The sequence below is a fragment of the Lynx canadensis genome, chromosome C1 (genome assembly GCF_007474595.2).
Source record: "Lynx canadensis isolate LIC74 chromosome C1, mLynCan4.pri.v2, whole genome shotgun sequence".
NCBI lineage: Eukaryota > Metazoa > Chordata > Mammalia > Carnivora > Felidae > Lynx > Lynx canadensis.
Window position 1 is genome coordinate 134,859,085 of NC_044310.1, and position 20,391 is coordinate 134,879,475.

Below are 20,391 nucleotides of genomic sequence, written 5' to 3' on the forward strand. Positions count from 1 at the left end.
CATAGATGAAACTTAAAGACATACTAAGTAAAACAAAGTCACAAAAAAAACACTGCATGATTTCATTTATATGAGGTACCTAGAATAGTTAAATTCATAGAGAAGAAAGTAGAATGGTGGCTGCCAGGGGCTGGGGAGAGGGAGGAATGGCAAGTTATTGTTTAATGGGGTATAGAGGTTTAGTTTGAGAAATGAAAAAAAAAGTTCTGGAGATGGATGGTGATGATGGTTGCACAACAGTGTGAATGTACTTAATGTCACTGAAAAATGGTTAAAAATGTAAATTTTGTTATGTATATTTTACCACAATAAACATTTTTTTAAAAACTGCCTATAATTAGGGGTGCCTGGGTGGCTCAATCGGTTAAGCCTCCAACTTCATTTCAGTTCAGGTCATGATCTCACAGTTCAGTTCATGAGATGAAGCCCTGTGTCAGGTTCTGCCTGGACAGCACAGAGCCTGCTTGGGATTCATATTCTCTCTCTCTCTCTCTCTCTCTCTCTCTCTATCTCTCAAAATAAAAAAAAATAAAATAAACTTTTTAAAAAATGCCTAAAATGGTCAAATGATACAAAAAGCTCAAATGATACAAAGTTTTATCTAAAGAGATAAATGAATGAGTGACTGGGGAAAATGCTGAGGTAAGCCCCAGTACTCTAACCCTACAATCCCACTCCTAGATATATACCCCAAAAACATATACATAAGATCATAATGAACCTGTATGAGGATGTTTATCATAGCACTGTTTGAGTGATACTGGAGGCAACCCAGGTGTCCATTACCTGGATAGGTAACTTAGATGTGAATAAGCTACATTTAGATGTAATTAACTAGAAATATACCATAGCATGTCTAATCTAAAAACAACAAATGAGGGGCGCCTGGGTGGCTCAGTCAGTTAAGTGTCCAACTTTGGTTCAGGTCATGATCTCGCAGTTCCTAGGTTCAAGCCCTGTGTTGGGTTCAGTGCTGACAGCTCAGAGCCTAAAGCCTGCCTCAGATTCTGTGTCTCCCTCTCTCTTGGCCCCTCCCCTTCTCATGCTCTGTCTCTGTCTCCGTCTCTCTTTCTCAAAACTAAATACACATTAAAATACATACATATACACATACATACATGCATACATACATACATACATACATACAACAAATGATAAAAGAAAACTCAAGGTTGGAACATGAGATACGTACAAAGTAAAAACCATTCCATATTTGGTTGAAGACAAGTACCAATCCAAGGGCTTATACCAAACATATGTGAGTGGGGATCTACTAGGGGAGGTTTAGGTGGGGTAAGAAAACCACAGTGGGGATTAGGATTAAAGTAAAAGAATAATACCATAAAACAAGAAAAGCATCTTGTCCTGACCACTTATAATAGGGTGTGTCATCAGCAAAGGAGGATAATTAATGAAACTCTCTGAATAAGAACCCTGAAGAATTTTTTATGCACTAACTCTATTTTCTTTTCCAAATATCTACAAATTTTTGCTCCGAGGTACTTTGATTTAGATAGCTTTTAATCTGACCATCTGTTTACAAAAGGCAAATACACTGGAAAAAAGAAAGAAGGAAACTGGGTTTTTAGCCAATTGTGATGCCAGTTTTAATCTTTATCAAAAATAACTCAGACAATAAAAGTCTTCCAATAAACCATTTTTTAAATTTCAGTTACCATTATGCAACATACAATTGTGCAACATAACAAAAACTATGTATCTTTTCAGAAAATTAACAAACTATGGATTTCTTTGCTGGTGATTATCTCCTAAACAGGAATACCAAAGACGCAAATATCACTGCCTGAAATTGTAGAAGCAATTAAGCTATCTCTCTTATCAAACACAGTATCAGGCACAAAACATAATCCTGGAAGGCTGTTTTTAAAACTACATCCACTGCCAATGCCCATGTGCTTTATGACAAATAAGGGCATTAAATGTCAGGGTCTTTAAACTGTGGCCTCAAATCACTAACCAAGACTTCTTAAGATCATTACCACTCCCCCAGGAGGCATGTCTTTCTCACCTGTTCAGTGCCAAGACAACCCCCCAGCACATCATGGGTCCTCAAGAAAATGGCTTTCGAAGGGATGACCTCAGCAAATTGACAATAGGTATAAATAAATGAGAGTGTACAAAAGTAACCAATGACAATGGACTTTCACATATCTGAAGGAATGTCTGAAAATAGACTGCTCAGTCAGCACAAGTGGGACATTTGGTGCTCCCTAATCTAGACCTATATACATGTCTCTGAGAACCTAAAAAGGCCACCAAACACCTAAGTGTTCCTTCTCTGTTCCTCCATGGCATCCATATCCACAGTCATAGAATGCAGAAAATAGCTGTCTCTCTACCATTGGTATACAAGTCATTGACTTGTGTCCATTATTTGTCTTACTTGTGTTCCATTACATGGCTTACTTGTGTTCACCCATCCCACAATAAGTAGTTCCTGCTCCTCACTAAAAGATATGTTGACCAAAACAGGCTAAAAGTTAAACAAAAACAGAAAGATAGGGATTATGTCACAGAATGAGTAGTACAACACCCCAGATCACCCCATATAGCCATCTCGTCTTTACTGGGTAAACACTGCTGGGATTATATATGGATCCTTTATGTCTATCTATTCCCTACTCTAGAACTGCAGCCATGCAAAACAATATATCTTTAAAGAAACAGGAACCTGTAATAGTGAGCACATTCTTACACATGAGTTATTCACTCAACAGGCCACATTGGAAATCTACTTCAAGATATCCTAAAAGCTTCCAACTTTAAAAAACTGTTTACATAAATATTCAATAAACATTTACAGAACATCAACTGAGTGCCAAGTTCTAGGCTACTAAGGCACTATGGGATAATCAAAGACGAGTAAAGCACTCAAAAAGCTCACAATTGTAAGTACTATGTGACAAATATTCAAAGGACTTTTACCTTCAAGTAAGAAAGGCACCACCATAAAAAAATGAGAGACTTTGAAGAATGTTTAGGATTTTGACAGGGAGAGGTGAAAAGGGGCTTTCAACAAAGGAAACAATATTATCAAAGAAAAAGAGTAGTACATGAGGAGAGGAATGCTGACCAAAATATTGGAGCATATGTTAGGTATAAAAAGGTAGAAAATAAGGGTAGACAAAGCAGACTAAAAGCCTAGTTCGAGAGCCCTTAACTGCTAGGATTAAACATTAAAACTTCCTTTTGTGAGTAACAAGGACAATCCAAAACATAATAATGATCATAGTTTCAAAAAAAGGTCACTGAAAATTGAAGTTGGTCTCAATATGAACAAAATACTAGAGGAGGAAAAACAGACCAGGAAAACTAGAAAAAGAGAATCTTCAATAGGTCAAAACTGTAGAAGTTTGAGTGGCACAATTTAAAAAAGACATCAAGAAAGAGGTAGAAAAGAAGGAAGAAAGGAAAGGAGGGAGGGAGGAAGGGAGGAAGGAAGGAAGGAAGGAAGGGAGGAAGGGAGGGACGGAGACAGGCTGAACAATGTTCAACTATTGTTCATAGCAGGATATGCACAAATAAAAATCTTTAAGTTTATTTATTTATTTTGAGTAAGAGAGAGAAAGCACGCATGAGTAGGGAAGGGGCAGAGAGAGAGAGGGAGAGAGAATTCTCTATGCTGTCAGCACAGAGCCCAACTGAGGGCTCCATCTCAGGACCATGAGATCATGATCTGAGCCAAAATTAAGAGTCGGATGCGTAACCAACTGAGACACGCTTATACCCCAAAATGTTATTTTTTTTCTGAAAATTTCAGTGCTAAAAAAGGGAGTAACAGGATATTTCTAATGCTGGTTATGATGAATAACTGGCACCAGAAATGCTCCATTCCCACTGTGATCAACCTGAAAACTGTACAAAATACATAAAACTGTTTTCAGACATTGGACAATATGGCAGTACATAAAAGTGATCCCTGAAGAAGGGAAACCACATAAGGAAGCCCTATGATTAACCATAGGGCTTCAATCTAGAAGTACTCTATGGACCACAGTGTAAGGAGATAAAAAGTGCATGGTGGTCCATGTGAGCTGAGGAAACAGATTTCAGAGTTTCTGGGAGGCTGAGATAACTGGAATTTGTAAGGATACGGTGCATAAGAGACAGGAGCAATGCAGAGGAAAAGGTCCACATATCTAAATAGGGATCCCAAATGCACATTTCCAATGAATATTATAAGACTCCATTAGGCTAGTTTAAGAACAAAGATGAGAAAGTAATAACGTGAAGACTACCCAAAGGTCATGCAGGCCTAGAAGATGTTCAAGATTACAACAGAAGAGCAGAGAAACTTCACTGAATGTACATGGTATTCAGCAGTGCACAAAAAAGAATCACATCTTAGTAACAGGATTAAACTAGCTCTAGAATACAGGCTACTCAAGAACAATCCTACAAAGTTTAAAAACTAGCCTCAAAAAAATCAAGCTGATCCACAAAGAATTTAAAACTGCCTGCCAAAACTAGTATTTTTTTTTAAAGGGCAACAAAATCAGGACACTCACAATGCAAGGTTCACAATGCCTATCAACCAACAAAAAATTACTACACATGTGAAGAAAAAAATGTGACTCAACCAGGACAGAACAATAGAAAACGATACAGAAATGGCAGATACAATGGAACTAGCATTGTAGCTAGTTCATAAGCACACTACTTATGAATATATTTAAAAACGTATGTTTAAATGTAAAATGATGATGAAAGAAATGAAAACTATTTTAAAAAGTAAAACTTCCAAGGGTGCCTGGGTGGCTCAGTCACTTAAGCATCTGACTCTTGGTTTCGGCTGAGGTCACGATCTCATGGTTTTGTGGGTTCGAGCCCTGAATCAGGCTCTGCGCTGGCAGCACAGAGCCTGCTTGGGATTCTCTCTCTTTCCTCTTTCTCAAAATAAATAAATAAACTTTAAAAAGAAAAAAGAATACATACCTATTTAAAAAAAGTAAAAAGTAAAACTTCCAGAAATTAAATCAAAAAGTCTTTTTAAAAAATTCACTAGGGGGGCCTGGGTGGCTCAGTCGGTTAAGCGTCCGACTTCAGCTCAGGTCATGATCTCACGGTCCGTGAGTTTGAGCCCCACATCGGGCTCTGTGATGACAGCTCAGAGCCTGGAGCCTGCTTCTGATTCTGTGTCTCCCACTCTCTCTGCCCCTCCCTCACTCATACTCTGTCTCTCTCACTCTCAAAAAAGAATAGATGTTAAAAAAAACAAATTCACTAGATGGTCTTGTGACAAAGTATAAGAGAAGATCCTTTAACTTGAAGGCATAAGAATAAAAACTGTCCAAAAAGAAGCAGATAAGAGGAAAGACAGAAAAAGTGAGTTGAGTCCCAGTGGGCTGTGGAATAATAGCTAGTCATCAATCATATATAACTAAAATCTCCAAAAGAGAGAAGCAGAAAAATTTTTTTTAAAAAATAACAGCCTACAAGTTTACAAATTTGAGGAAAACCATAAACCTACAGATCCAAGAAACTCAATAAACCTTAAAGGGATGCATATTTTAAAAACTATATCGAGACATATCATACTTAAAAAAAAACAGTTGGTAAATATACTGTCTTAAAAACACAAAAGTTTAAACATTTTTTTTTTTACAATACTAGAGTCACTGGAAAAAATGATAAGGAACCCCATTGACTTCTCATCCAAAGAAAAGGAGGGTAAAAAAAAAAAAAATGTAAGCCAGAAGACAATGGGAAAATATTTTAAAAGAGCTTAAAGATATAAAAGGGAAAAGAAACTGTCAGGGTACAAGTGAAAAATAAATGCTAAGAAAGATTTTCAAATGAAAGGTGAGAATTTATTTACAGCAGGCCTGTGCTATAAAAATGTTAAAGTTCATCAAAATGAAAAAAATTATACTATATGAAAACAAAGATCTACATGAAGGAATGAAAAACCATGAAAAAAGGTAATTATACAGGTAAATGTAATAGACTGTTTTCTCATTTTTTTTTTAATTTCTCTGAAAGAAAACTGATAGTTTAAAGAAAAAAAATTTTTAGGGTGGGTAGTACCAGGGTGGAGCAGTTGGTTAAGCATCTGACTCTTGATCTCAGCTCATGATCTCTGTTTCATGAGTTCAAGCCACACATTGGGCTTTGTGCTAGCAGCATGGAGCCTGCTTGGGATGCTCTCTCTCTCTCCTCTCTCTTTCTCTGCCCCTCCCCAACTTGTGCTCTCTCTCTTTCTCTCAAAATAAATAAACATTTAAACATTTTTAATAAAAAAGAAAAAGAAAAAATATAGAAAAAAATGTTAATAGTGATGTTTTACATAATACACAGAGGTAAAATATACAACAATACCACAAAGAACAGTGGAAATTGACAGATTGTTGTAAAGTTCTTAAATTATATGTAAAGTGATATAATATGAATTGAATATAGACTGTGATGACATGTATATTATAAATCCTATAGGAATCACTAGGTGAAAAAATTAAAATGTACAATGATGTTCAGCTTATAACCCAAAAGGTAATGTAAAAATAAACAGTAAAATACTCAACTAATCCTAAGGAAAGTAGGAAAAGAAAAAGAAATAACAGATGGGACAAATAGATGTATTTCATATTTCTCCCAAAGGGTGTCTATTCAGATACTTTGCAAATTTTTAAGTCGTGTTCTTTTGACAAATGTCTTTTTGAATTCTAAGAATCCTTGATATAACGCGGATACAAGTCCCTTACCAAGGATATGCTTTGCAAATATTTTCTCCCAGTTGGTGGGTTGGCTTTTCCCTTTATTGACGGTGTCTTTTGAAGTATAAGTTTTTAATTTTGATCAAGTCCAATTTGTCGATTTTTCGTCACTTATGCTTTTGATGTCTTCTAAGAAGGTTCTACTTAACCTAAAGTCATGAAGATTTACTCTTAAATTTTCTTCTAAGTTTCATAGCATTAGTTCTTACACTTAGGTCTATAATCCATTTGGCACCAATTTTAATGAATAGTCAAGGAAAGGATCCAACTTTATTCTTTTGCTAATGGATACGCAGTTGTCCCAGCACCATTTGTTGAAAAGACCAGTCTTTCCCTATTAAATTATCTTGGCACCTTTGTCAAAGACCAATTAATCATAAGCATTAGAGTTTATTTCTGGACCCTCAATTCTATTTCACTGATCTTTATGTCTCTCATTATAACAGGATCACACTGCCTTGATTACTGTAGCTCTGTAGTAAGCTTTAAAATTAGGAGGGGTCCTTCATATTTGTTCTTTTTTCAAGATTATTTTTACTATGTTAGCTGCCTTGAATTTCTGTAAGAATTTTAGCATCAGTTTTTTTTTGAAAAAAAAAAAGGCAGCTAGGATTTTGATAGAGATTGCCTTGAATCTGAAGAACATTTGGTAGACTATTGCCAACCTCACAACATCCTTCCATTTATTTAATGTCTTCCAACAATTTTTGTAGATTTTGGACAATTTTCCTACTGTTTCTGTTAACTTGTTCCTATTTGACTCTTTGTTGCTATTTTAAATGGAATTGTTTTTCTTAATTTCACTTTTATATTATGTTCATTGCTAGTGTATAGAAATACAATTAATTTCTGTATACTGCTCTGTACCTTGCAATTTGCTGATCATTCATTAGTTGTAATAGATTTTAATGGATTTTTTAGGACTTTCTATAAAGATCCTGTCACTCCATGAATATTCTCACCTGTCTTGCCTAGAACTTCTTGTACAGTATGGAACAGAATTGGTGACAGCAACATTGTTGCCTTGTTCCTGATCTTGGAGAAAAGGATTCACTCTCACCATTACATAGCTCTGTCTTTACACAGATGTCTTTTATACTGAAGTAATTTCCTTTTATTCCTAGTTTAATAAAAGGGTGCTGGATTTTTCAAATAATTTTTTTCTAATGAGATGATCATTACCTTGATACCAAAATCTGACAAAGACATTACATTGTCCCATCAGCTCGAGATGCCATAATACAATACCACAGAATGAATGGCTCAACAACAGTAGTTATTTCTCATAGTTCTGCAGACTGGGAATTCTAAGATCAAGGTGCTGGCCAATTTGGTAACCCAGTGAGGAATCTCTTCCTGGCTTATGGAGAGATGCCTTCCCACTATGTCTTCACATGTCCTCACATAGTAGGGAGACTGAGCAAGCAAGCTCAGGTCTCTTCCTCTTCTTATAAGGACACTAATCCCATTACGGGGGCTTCAATCACATCACCTCATCCTAATCTGTCTTCCAAAGGTCCCACCTCCAAATACCATCACGTTGGGAGTTAGGGCTTCAACATATAAGTTTTGAGGAGACACAAATATTGACTCCATAACACTCCCTCAAAGAAATGATATCGGGGCGCCTGGCTGGCTCAGTCAGTTAAGCGTCTGACTCTTGATTTTGGGTCAGGTGATGATCTCACAGTTCATGAGTTCAAGCCCCGAACTGGGCTTTATGCTGACAGCATAAAGCCTGCTCGGGATTCTGTCACTTTCTCTCCTCTCTGCCCCTCGTGTGTTTTCTCTCTCTCTCTCTCTCTCAAAATAAACTTTTTTTAAAAAAATGATATCCATCATGAACAAAAATTTCCAAATCATTAAAAAATATCACAAATCAAGTTCTCAAATTCAGAATGATAATAAAAGGATAACGCATCATGAACAAATGGGACTTTGAAATGCAAAGGCTGATTTAGGATCTAAAATCCAATCAACGTAATTCATCAAATTAATAAATTTAAAAAGAAAAACCAAACAATTCTGTAGATACAAAAAAATCTTATGACAAAATTTGGGGCGCCTGGGTGGCTCAGTTGGTTAAGCGTCCGAACTCGGCTCAGGTCCTGATCTCACGGTTTATGAGTTCCAGCCCCGCATCAGGCTCTGTGCTGACAGCTCAGAGCCTGGAGCCTGCTTTGGATTCTGTCTCCTTCTCTCTCTGCCCCTCCCCATGTGTGCTCTGTTTCTCTGTCTCTCAAAAATAAATAAATGTAAAAAAATTTTTCTAAAAATCACTATGACAAAATTTAACATTCGTTTACAATAAAGCTCAGCATACTAAAAAGGGAATGTGCTCTACCTAATATATGGTATCTATAAAGAAATTTGAAGTTAACACCATACACAGTGGTTAAAGTCTGAATAGCCTTCTATATCCAGGAATAAGGAAAGAATGCTTACTCTCACCACTTACATTTAACACTTCTCTGTAAGTCCTATCCAGTGCATTAAAAACGAAATAAAAGAGGGTGCCTGGGTGGCTCAGTCAGTTAAGGGTCCGACTTCAGCCCAGGTCATGATCTCACAGTTTATGGGTTCGAGCCCCATGTCTGGCTCTGTGCCAACAGCTCAGAGCCTGGAGCCTGCTTCGGATTCTGTGTCTCCCTCTCTCTTTGCCCCTCCCCAACTCACACTCTCTTTGTCTCAAAAATGAATGAACGTCAAAAAAAAAAAAAAAAAAAAAAAAAAAGGAGTAAAAGACATAAAGATTGGAAAGAAAGATGTAAAACTCTCTTTATTTGTAATTAACAGTCATCTACAAAGAGTACCTTGAGGAAGTCACACAAAAATTCACAAAAATTTATGAATAATAAGGTAGCAGGATACACATTTGACATATAAAATCAATTGTATTTCTGCATACTAACAATGACCAACTGTAAGATATATTTTAACTGCATTTTCAATAACATCCAAAAATATAATTCATATTCTATTCACTTAGGATAAACCTAACAAAAGATAAAACACTACTGAGAGAAATTAAAAAATAAGTAAATAAGTGAAAATACCTCAGGTCTTTGAGTTTAAATAACCCAATACTGTCTAAAAATTCATCCTCCCCAAATTATTCTATACAATGTAATGCCAATCAAAATTCCTAGAGGTGTTTTGTATAAATGTACAAACGAATTCTATAATCAATATGGAAATGGAAAGAATTTAGAGGACCCAAACAATTTCAAAAAGGAACAAAGTTAGAGAATTTATACCACTGATTTCAAGACAGTATAAAAAGTGTTGTGTTGGCATAATAGACATATAGGTTACCATAAGTGTCTTGGAAAAGATCCATATTTTATATGATTAGCTCATTTTTAACAAAAGTTTTCAAGGTAACTCAAAGGAGAAAAGACAGTTTTTTCAAGAAATGGTCCTTGAACAACTAGACATGGAAAAGAATTAACCTTGATCCTCACCTCACACACTACACAAAAATTACCTCAAAATGGACCAGAGACCTAGTGTACACCTTTCAGAAGAAAACACGGGAGAAAATCTTCACAAGCTGGAGTTAACTAAAGATTTTTAGGCAGAAACAAAAAAAGAAGAAGAAGGAGAAGGAGGGGGAAGAGGGGAGGAGGATGGGGAGAACGAGGAAGAAAGGGAAAAAAGCACAGACCGAAAAAAAATGGATAAACTAGATTTATTAAAAATTTAATTTACTTCTGCTCTTCAAAAGAAATTATCAATGAAAGGAAAGAGCAGTTTACAAGCAAGAGAAAATGTACCTGACAAAGGACCTGTATCCAGATAGATTAAAAGTTATACATAAGTGACAAGAAAACAAACAAATCCAATTTTTTAAATGGGCAAAAGATCTGAACAGATACTTCACAAAAGATGAACAAATGGCCAATAAGTAAATAAAAAAATCAACATCACTAGTAATCAGGGAAAATGAAATTAAAACCACAATGAGATAAAACTACATACTCATGAGAATGTCTGAACTCAAAAGAATAATACCAAGTGTTGGCCAGAATGTGGGGCAACTAGAACCTTCCTATTATTGCAGGAATATGGCACAACCACTTAGAAAACAGTTTGGCAGTTTCTTACAAAGTTAAACATACACTTGACCACATGACACTAGAATTCTACTCCTGGATTACTTAACCCAGAAGAATCAAAGCATACGTACACAAATACTTGTACATGAACATTCATGGTAGCATCACTCTTTATAGGCAAAAACTAGGAACACCCCAAATGTGCACAAACAAGTAATTGTGGCACAATGACACAATGCACCCTGTGAAAAGGAACTACACTAAGATATACAATAACACAGTAAGCTTCGAAAGTCTCATGCTAAAAAGAATGCATAATGTGTGCTTCTATTTGTGTAAAACCCAAGAACAGGCAAAACTAATTCAGTGACAAAAATCAAACCAATAGTTGCCTAGAAATGGCAATGAAGGAGGAAGAAGTGCCTGCAAAGGAACACATGGGAACGTTTTGAGGGGACAGAAGTGTTCTACACCTTGATCGTAGTAGTTACAAGAAGCTTATCTGTCAAATAAGTGTTTGACAAACAAGTGTTTATTTGTCAAAACTCACTGACCTATACATTTAAAATAACTGCCTTTTATTATATGTAAATTATACCCCAAATATATTTGATTTAAAATTTTAAAAGAAGTAGCATTCAGACATTAAGAGTATCATCAACCAAAGATGCCAATAAAGGGCACATCTAGTTTTACTCAGGTTTAACCCCTATAAATGTCTTACTGTCTTTTATTTGTTCAATCAATTGTGTGTTAAATACCAACTATGTACCAGGAATGATTCTGAGTGTGGTACAGCAGTAAAACAAAACTAAATCCCCGCCTCATCAAGCTTTCATTCTAACAGCAAATACCATAAAAAAGTAAAAGTAAAAGACAACAAGACTGGGAAAGTGCTAACCAGAAAAATAAAGCAGCTAGGCAATGGGAGACACTTTAAATAAGGTAGTCAAAGAAGGTCTCACTAGGAATGTAACATTTCAATAAAGATCCAAGAAACATTAGGGGGAAAGCTAAGAAGTTATCTGGGGGGAAAAGCATTCCAGAAAGAAGAAAGAGCAAGAGCAAACAAAGGCTCTGAGGCTGGCTATTCAAGGAACAAAAAGGTGTCATATGTAAACAGAAGGTACTAAGTAAAAGATGAGGTTGCAGATGGGGCAATATCATGTAGCATCTCATAAGCTACTACAAAGACTTTAGCTTTTACACAGTGTAAGAAAGGAAACTACTGAAGTTTTTAATTGAAGAATGACAGGACTGACTTATGTTTTAACCATGATTATTTTGGTTACTGCACACAGACTAGACTGAAGTGCTAGGTTATGAGTTGAAGATTTTAAGAGGAAGCTAAGAGAACAGTCAGGAGGCTATTAACATAATCCAAGTAAGAGATAATAATGACTTGAGCCAGGTGATAGTGGAGGTGCTGAGAGGTGGTAAGATTCAGATTCTAAATGTATTTTGATGGTAAAGCCAATATGAACTACTGACAAATAACATACCGACACAAAGAGAGATGAGACAGGGAGGACTCCAAGGTTTTTTGGTCTAAGTAACGTGGATGAAGGGGATGAACATGTCATTAAGATGGGGAAGACTAAAAATGAAAGAAGTTTGAGTAAAAAGATCAGCTGAGTTCTGAGCATTTTCAATTTAAATACCCTTAAATACCCATATGGAGGTAACACAATTAGACATGTGTCAGGGGTTCAGAGGAAAAAATCTATTATAAATTAAAGATTTTCATTATGATTATTATTATTTTTTTTTTTTACAAAGTAAATCACTGGGTATGAGGAGTGAGTGAGTGAGTGAGTGTGTGTGTGTAAAACTTTCAGGAAACAGTCCATACTAGAATTTAATATAATAAGGCCTCAGCACTAATGGACTACTTGTATATTTTCTGATTTACATAAATCCATACAAGTCTGCTAGGCACTTCACACCTTTATTTTTACTTTCACATCTGAAGTACAGCAATATGGATAGATAAGGTGTGTATTTAAGATAACAACGTGAACAGACACATTCCTGGAACTATAGCTATTTAAAAGTGACACTAGCATCAAGATACTCATTCTTATTCTGGGAAGGCTTTAAAAAACAATCACTTGTTATGAAACTAATTGCACTGCCAAATGCTTCTCAAAATCATATGTAAAAAAATCATCTTCTCTACATTTTACTGTTTTAAATCAAGGAGAGTAATCGACTTTGTGATTAGATCTAGATGTTTGGTTTTGATGCTTATAACCATCTAGGTTCTAAAGTGAATAACATTTTCACACTGTATCTCAAAAAGACAGACACCATTTTGTGCATTACTAAAGAAATACAAAAATGACAGGTAAGAATACCAAACTTCAACCAGAATTGTAACACAGGTAACCATGCTTACCTAGTGCTTAAAACCATTTTTTAAAAAGTAAAATTTTCAGTGTGGAATGAGCATTATTTCTTTCTAAGTATCTATTCATTTCCAATTCCACATCTTGATTATTACCTCATGCTAGAATGCCTTTCTTCCCAGCAATACCCTTCTCCTCCTTCAAGACCCAGATCAAACTCAGCCTCCACCACAAAGCCTGCCCCCGAACCCCAGCAGTATTTAGTTCTTTCCACATTCCCACAGCATTGCCACTGACATGTCTAGAGCACCTATGTCATTCCACCATGGATTATTTAGCTATATGACACTAAAACAGAGGCTCCTTGAGGGCAGAACACCTTAGCCATCTTTTCCCTCCCTAAAATACTCAACATGATACCTTAACATACCATGTTTTATGTACTCACTAAAGGCTTAACTTAAAACCCTATTAAACTAAGAAAATGATCAAATAGAACTTAATGGGATATATGCTTTAACTTCCTTTCATCACTTTAAACATACTCTTCCAATAAATAAACATACTCTTCTAGATCTCACTTCCCCATCTCTCCATACTGTCCCAGATAAATCCTAGTGTTTCTCATCCACTTTCTAATACTGCAAAATACAGTCTAATCCAATTTAAATCTTCAACTTTGTATCTTATCCACACAACCCCACCTCAACCTCAGGCCAGCGAAGAGAAAGAGCATAGCTATCTGTCTTTTTCAATATTCTTTCTAGCTCTTTCCATTTTCTCCACTTCCTCCCTCAACTTTCTAGTTCCCACAAATCAGGATAGGCAGAGGAAGAAGGACAAATGCCCTGGGTGCCTACCTCCCTGGGGATTTACTGGATGGCCATGAAGCAGGATGATCTGTTACCCTTATGGAATCATTGATAGAACCTTCTCTCATTCTCAAAGGCACCCGCTTTAGACAGTACACTTCAGGTCTGCACAGCAGAGTGGCTGTAAGTTACAGCAAACATAAAAGGCTGTCTCCTCCACCCTGCATGGCGCCTTGACTGAGGGATGGATTCTCAGGCTGACCTTTTAACCATCCTATGCACTGTCCCATCGTATGGCAAGCTCTCCCTGACAGCAACCACCAAGACAACTCTAGCCTGGTTACTTCCATGGTGTCCACTTGGTGTACACACACCACACACACACACACCACACACACACACCACACACACAACACTCCTCATGGTTTCTTTCCACCAGATGGACAAAGATCACCTCTTTCCATTACTGCCCTCTCACTCAAAAGGTCACCTCACTGGCTCCGGTTACCCTCCTCCACTCTAGAAAGAAGTCTATGTTCAGGAATGCTCCAAACTCTGGAAAACATATTATCGTTCTCCTTCAAGAACTCTCTGGAAGGTGCCAATGCAGTAAAAGACACAAGATTCTGTAGGTCATTAAATATCCAGACAAGATGTTAAATACCAATCTACACTTCTGGCAGACATACCCAAATTCTGGGCTGGAAACAGAAGGTCCTTTTGGGGAAAAACGGAAATGTCACAAACTAACTCCAACAAACAATTCCTCATCTGAATGACACTTGTAATATTCCCCTCTTTTCTAATTTGTTATATATGGGAAGTGGGTGCTGCAGTTCTATTCTCCTTTACTAAGTCCCATATCCGTCCTTAGAATGCAAGGATACTTATTAACTTTTATTTTCAGCTTTGGAGCTTTAGCTAAAATCCTGAAACAAATCCTGATCATCATCCTGTTTTTGGAGGTGCAATTCCCCTACAATGCAACTACTGCTTACCTAATATAAGGGACCCTTCATTTTAAGCAACTCCATGTGAAATACAGATTTACCAAAAAAGGAGGGGGACGCTATTGACTAAAAGCATCAAGAAAAAAGAAAAAGATTCCTCATTGGGTCATACAAATGTTACCTTAGTAGATTAGTATAGTATTCCTATGTCAAACATCTCATTTAAATATATTTACATTCAATGAAGAGCCACTGCATAAAATGGAGAATGCTCACTTTCAAATCCAAACATCTGCTGCCTACAAAATTTAAAATTCTATACAACAAACCAAGTTGACAATTACACATCTATTTAAGTTAATGTTAGATATACTGTAACTTATGATTTTTAAAAAAATAGATACATCATAAGACTATTTACTAAATTTCAATTATTACATGAAGAATAATTCTGAAACCTCTCTGGTTAGAGAAATCATTTAGTACAAACCAGTATCCATAAGTAGTACAAAGCACAGAGATTTACAGATTTGAACTAAAAATGCATGCTGAGACTGGTGTGACGTTGTAAAAGTTATACATATAAGATTATATATACACTTCTGAAATTAAAACATACACCAGTCCTATAACAGAACAATTCCACTCTGAGGTATTTAATCCAAAGAAATTAAAACATATTGTCCACAAAAAGAATTATACAAGAATCCTGTTTATAGCAGCTTTCCTCACAATAGCCAAAAACCAGAGGGGGAAAAAGAAAATCAAATGTCTATTAACAGAATAGATAAACGAATTGTGGCAAAACAGAGTATTACTCAGCAGTAAAACAAAATGAACCACTAATACATACAATAGTAAGGATAAATCTCAAAACCACTATATTGAGGAAAAGAAGCCAGATACAAAACAGTACATGCTCTATGTCTCCATGTAAACTTCAAGAACAAACTTCCTAATCTAAGGAAAATAGAAATCGGAACAGAAGTTGTCTTCAAGGAGAGGGAAGAACTGACTGAAAAAGGCATAAGGGAAGTTTTGGAGGATGTTAAAATGTTCTGTGTCTTGAATGGGGGGAAGGGAGTAGTTACATGGGTAGATACACTGTCAAAGTTCATTAATTATACATTTTAAAATGACTGTATTTTTGTATACAAATTACATTCAATAAAGTTGATTTAAATCACATCTGGTATCTTACTTCTGAACAATGTCAAGGATAGCCAGCTAATGTAAAATATAATCTCTTAGTAAAAGCTGAAAATATATTGGTAATAATCTTAACAAACTTACAGCCTAAATCAGACTCTAAAACCCAAATCCAAATCCATGTTTACCCACTGTCACAAGGCTACATGGATAATTTTAGCCCACAGAAACATCCATAAGCATTCACAGAATGAATGAGACCAATCAGCAGGTCTTTTATTGGGAGATCATGACCTAAAACAGGTGGTCACTTTTGACTACTATAAAGTATGAATTCAACGTCGTGTTTACGATCACTCTTCTCCTACTTATCCAATGTTTTCTCTGCCTCCTAGCAATCTTGGAGGAGCGTACTTCCCTATTTCTGTAACACCTATTTTGAAATCCCTTTTCCTGATTTCTCTCATCAATTTTTCTCCTTTTTTGAGTAAAAACTCTGTCTAGGAATATCATACAACCACTTCACTCTTGACTGTCTCTCCTTAAATCTTATCCTTTGTGGGATTTGTTTGCTTTTTTCCCCTGTATTTTCAATTAAAATAATTATTTTGCATTCTAGCATCTTGAGTTCAATAATTTCAACATTTTTTTCCTGTCTTCAATACCACATCCTTCACCAAGGTGCCAAAGTACTCATATTTAAGCCACTTGACCATGCTGCCACCTTGGCTGTGTTTTTTGTTTTTTGTTGTTTGCTCACTTCACTCCTCCTAAAGGACCAATGAATGACAAAGTCAAAGATTCCTTATCATTTACTCTATACCTGAAAAAACATAGTTGGATATTTTGACTTGAAAGCCCTTTCACACAGTTGTCTTTTACACTTAAAAACAGTGCTGCTAAGGGGCACCTGGGTGGCTCAGCTGTTAAGCATCTCACTTTGGCTCAGGTCATGATCTTGCCATTTCAAGTTCGAGCCCCACATAGGGCTCTGTGCTGACAGCTCAGAGCCTCGAGCCTGCTTCAGATTCTCTATCTCCCTTTCTCTCTGCCTCTCTCTCAAAATTAAACATTCAATGGGGCGCCTGGGTGGCGCAGTCGGTTAAGCGTCCGACTTCAGCCAGGTCACGATCTCGCGGTCCGGGAGTTCGAGCCCCGCGTCAGGCTCTGGGCTGATGGCTCAGAGCCTGGAGCCTGTTTCCGATTCTGTGTCTCCCTCTCTCTCTGCCCCTCCCCCGTTCATGCTCTGTCTCTCTCTGTCCCAAAAATAAATAAACGTTGGAAAAAAAAAAAAAAATTAAACATTCAAAAAAAAAAAAAAAAATACTGCTAAGGCACTGTTCCTAACCAAGTGACTGAATGTGTCCTTCCAAGGAGATGATGTTTTGTTATAGGCAGTATAGGTCTACTTGTAAAGGCTGTAGACATCTATAGTTCTCATTTTAATGGGCTTTGTGACACTGTTTTTCCACAGTTATTCCCACACCCCAAACTGGTAGTCACCCTAGACTGTATCAGACTTTTTAAACCAACCCTCTTTCAAGCATTTTTGTATACATTCTATTCGAAGTTGATCTAATCTAGCTTATGACATGTTACTGTGGCAGCTCATTATCACCGACCTTTCATTTATAGATTTTGTATCATGGCATCACTTACATCTGAAAACACAGCTATACAGTACTATATTAACTGGTAACCCATTAGTTGGAGAAGTTCTAGAGTCCAGATACAGTATTTGCAAATGTACTATCTCCCTACTTTCCAAGGAGGCTCCAACATCCTTCTGCAACACCAACATGAAGGTATTTATGTTAAAAGACACTAATCCTAAAATCTTCCCATACTGTATGCTGGCCTTTCAGATTACTTTATTTCTTCATTTATCAGACAACGACTGGAGAGAAAAGGCCTCTATAAAATGAGACGCAATGTGGGACTCTGGATCTTTACTTCTAAGACCTTGTGTATACCCCTTAGGTTTTTCATCAGGAAATTAGGATAATTGCACTTGCTTTCAAGGTTGCAGAACGAATTAAAACTTTTGCAAAGTATCTTAGGCGATACCTACTAAACAGGAAGCTTTAAATAAATAGTACATAATAAACCACTCTATTGCATGGATACCACCTGTCAATCCAAAAATAGAGTGCTAGTCTATGATCTTGTTACGTATCACATTTACAATCTCTTTCTCCCTTTACATTCCACTAATTTCCCAATGTCTAGAATAGCCTCATTTTCTCCATTCATAAAATTATGTCACTTGCCTTAACAAAAAGCAGCTTTAGCCAGGCGATTATGAAGTTAGGGGGCAAGGCAGTGGGGGAAGGATGCACCTAAACAGTCACTGCTTTACTAAAATTAAGACAGTAATTAACACAATAATGTATGCCTATTACATCCTAACTTTGCATTAATCTTTTTCTTCAAAGTCTTTTTTGAAATCCACAAAAGCCAGAATCATTGCCTTCCTCATACCCTATAAATATCATAAACAAACAGGTCCTACATAAAACAGTGGACAAAAAAGATGTAATTGATGAATTCTCAAAACCCTGCAACTTCTAATGTTTTGTCATCTCAGAAATCAATTCATAAGAACTTATCACATGAGTATGGGATGTGGGGGAGGATAAACTAAATATCCTTCTGACCACTGATGCGAAACTAGTTTTAAACACCTGGATTTTCTTCTTCTCCTGATTATATTCAAATGAATTATCTCAAAAACCATATAAAAGATTAACACAGATGTTTTCTTGCCACTACATTCTCAAATTCCAAGCAATACCACTATCCTTTTTGCAATGAACCACTTTTTTATACTTTTATGAGAGGCCTTCTCAATTTCAATAAGAACAGGTGAATTAAGAGTAACTGAAACCTATCAAGCTACATGTATCCACTCTTCTGTATATTTTGATAAAAGTTTGCTTTAGAAAAAAAAAATTGCAATATACAAAATGCTCTGGTTATTGTCCCCTCCCTCTCATAGGTTTTCAGAGGACCACAATGAATTCCTGATTCAAATGTGTTATCAATGTTAAACCCACATAATTTTTATTACATGTATCTTATTTATAAGGTAAAAGTAGTTTGCTGCTTTAAACACAAACACACACATACAACAGTCTTTCCTAAAGTGCCTCATATTTGAAAATGGCCAAGTTTTCCAAATATTAATGACAATAACACAGGGCAGTTTAATTATGGCACAATAAATGAATGATAAGAGCATTTTACTTCAAAATCCCTGAGTTCCAGGATCTGAACATCTATAAGAATATCCTTTTCATTCCAGATTCAAAAGTTTAAAGCATTCAAATGCTACAACACACCTTTCAGTTATAGGCATTGCTTCGATGAAAAAACACCTTTAAAAACCATGAAATGAAATCAATTCCACATAAAGCTATCATAGGATTCTGATCTCTAATCTGACTTGTAAATTAGATGTGTGTAACTTCGACTATTCAGCAACCACAGATCTTCTTCCTAGCAGGACGGCTGTTGGTTGCACTGCACTCTGACCAAAAACATGCAGTAGTAGCCGTGGCACACTGACAAATTCAAGAGTATATGCCTTGAATAAAACAGTATATGCCCTGAATAGTATATGCCCTGAACAGCTTTCAAGGTAAGTCATGAGGGAATCTTTTTCTGTTTGTAGATGAGCTGCATGAATCTATGTTTTATATTCTGGGATGCCAGAGTTTTTGTTGCATGCTAAAATGAAAAAAATGTTGAAGATTCACTGAAAAAAAAAATGGGATTCAACATTAAGAATCCACCCACTTCATTTGGTAGCACTGCTTTCAAATCCTCTACTACTGGAATAAACAGATACATGCCAAAAGCAGGGTCTCTAACAAAATAAAATACTGATTTGTTTCAGAGAATACTTTGATGTTCCAGTTTTCTTGTGATTTAATGGTTCTAGAAAATACAGGGTTATTTCCAATCCACATCTGTTCACTAATCATTTTAAATGAATTTAGTTAATAGGTCTAAAGATATTAATTTTTTAATTCAACTGTTCTATGCCCCTAATATTATAGACTGTGATTTTCTACCCCTAAGGAGTTCAAAAGCCTATGCAAAAGGATGTTTTCTTAGAAAGTTCTGGGTACAATAGCTTTTTGCAAACAGAAACATATTTTATGCATGCTGGGGGAGAGCAAAATTTCAAGAATGCCCCAAAGCAAAAACTTCCTTATAATAATGACAGTCTTTAAATTAACCTTCTTAGGTTAATTTTTTTAGCTTAAGTAGATGTTTTTCTTTACTCTATTTCCCTTGAAGTAAAAGAACCCAATACTAAAAGGTGATAACTACGT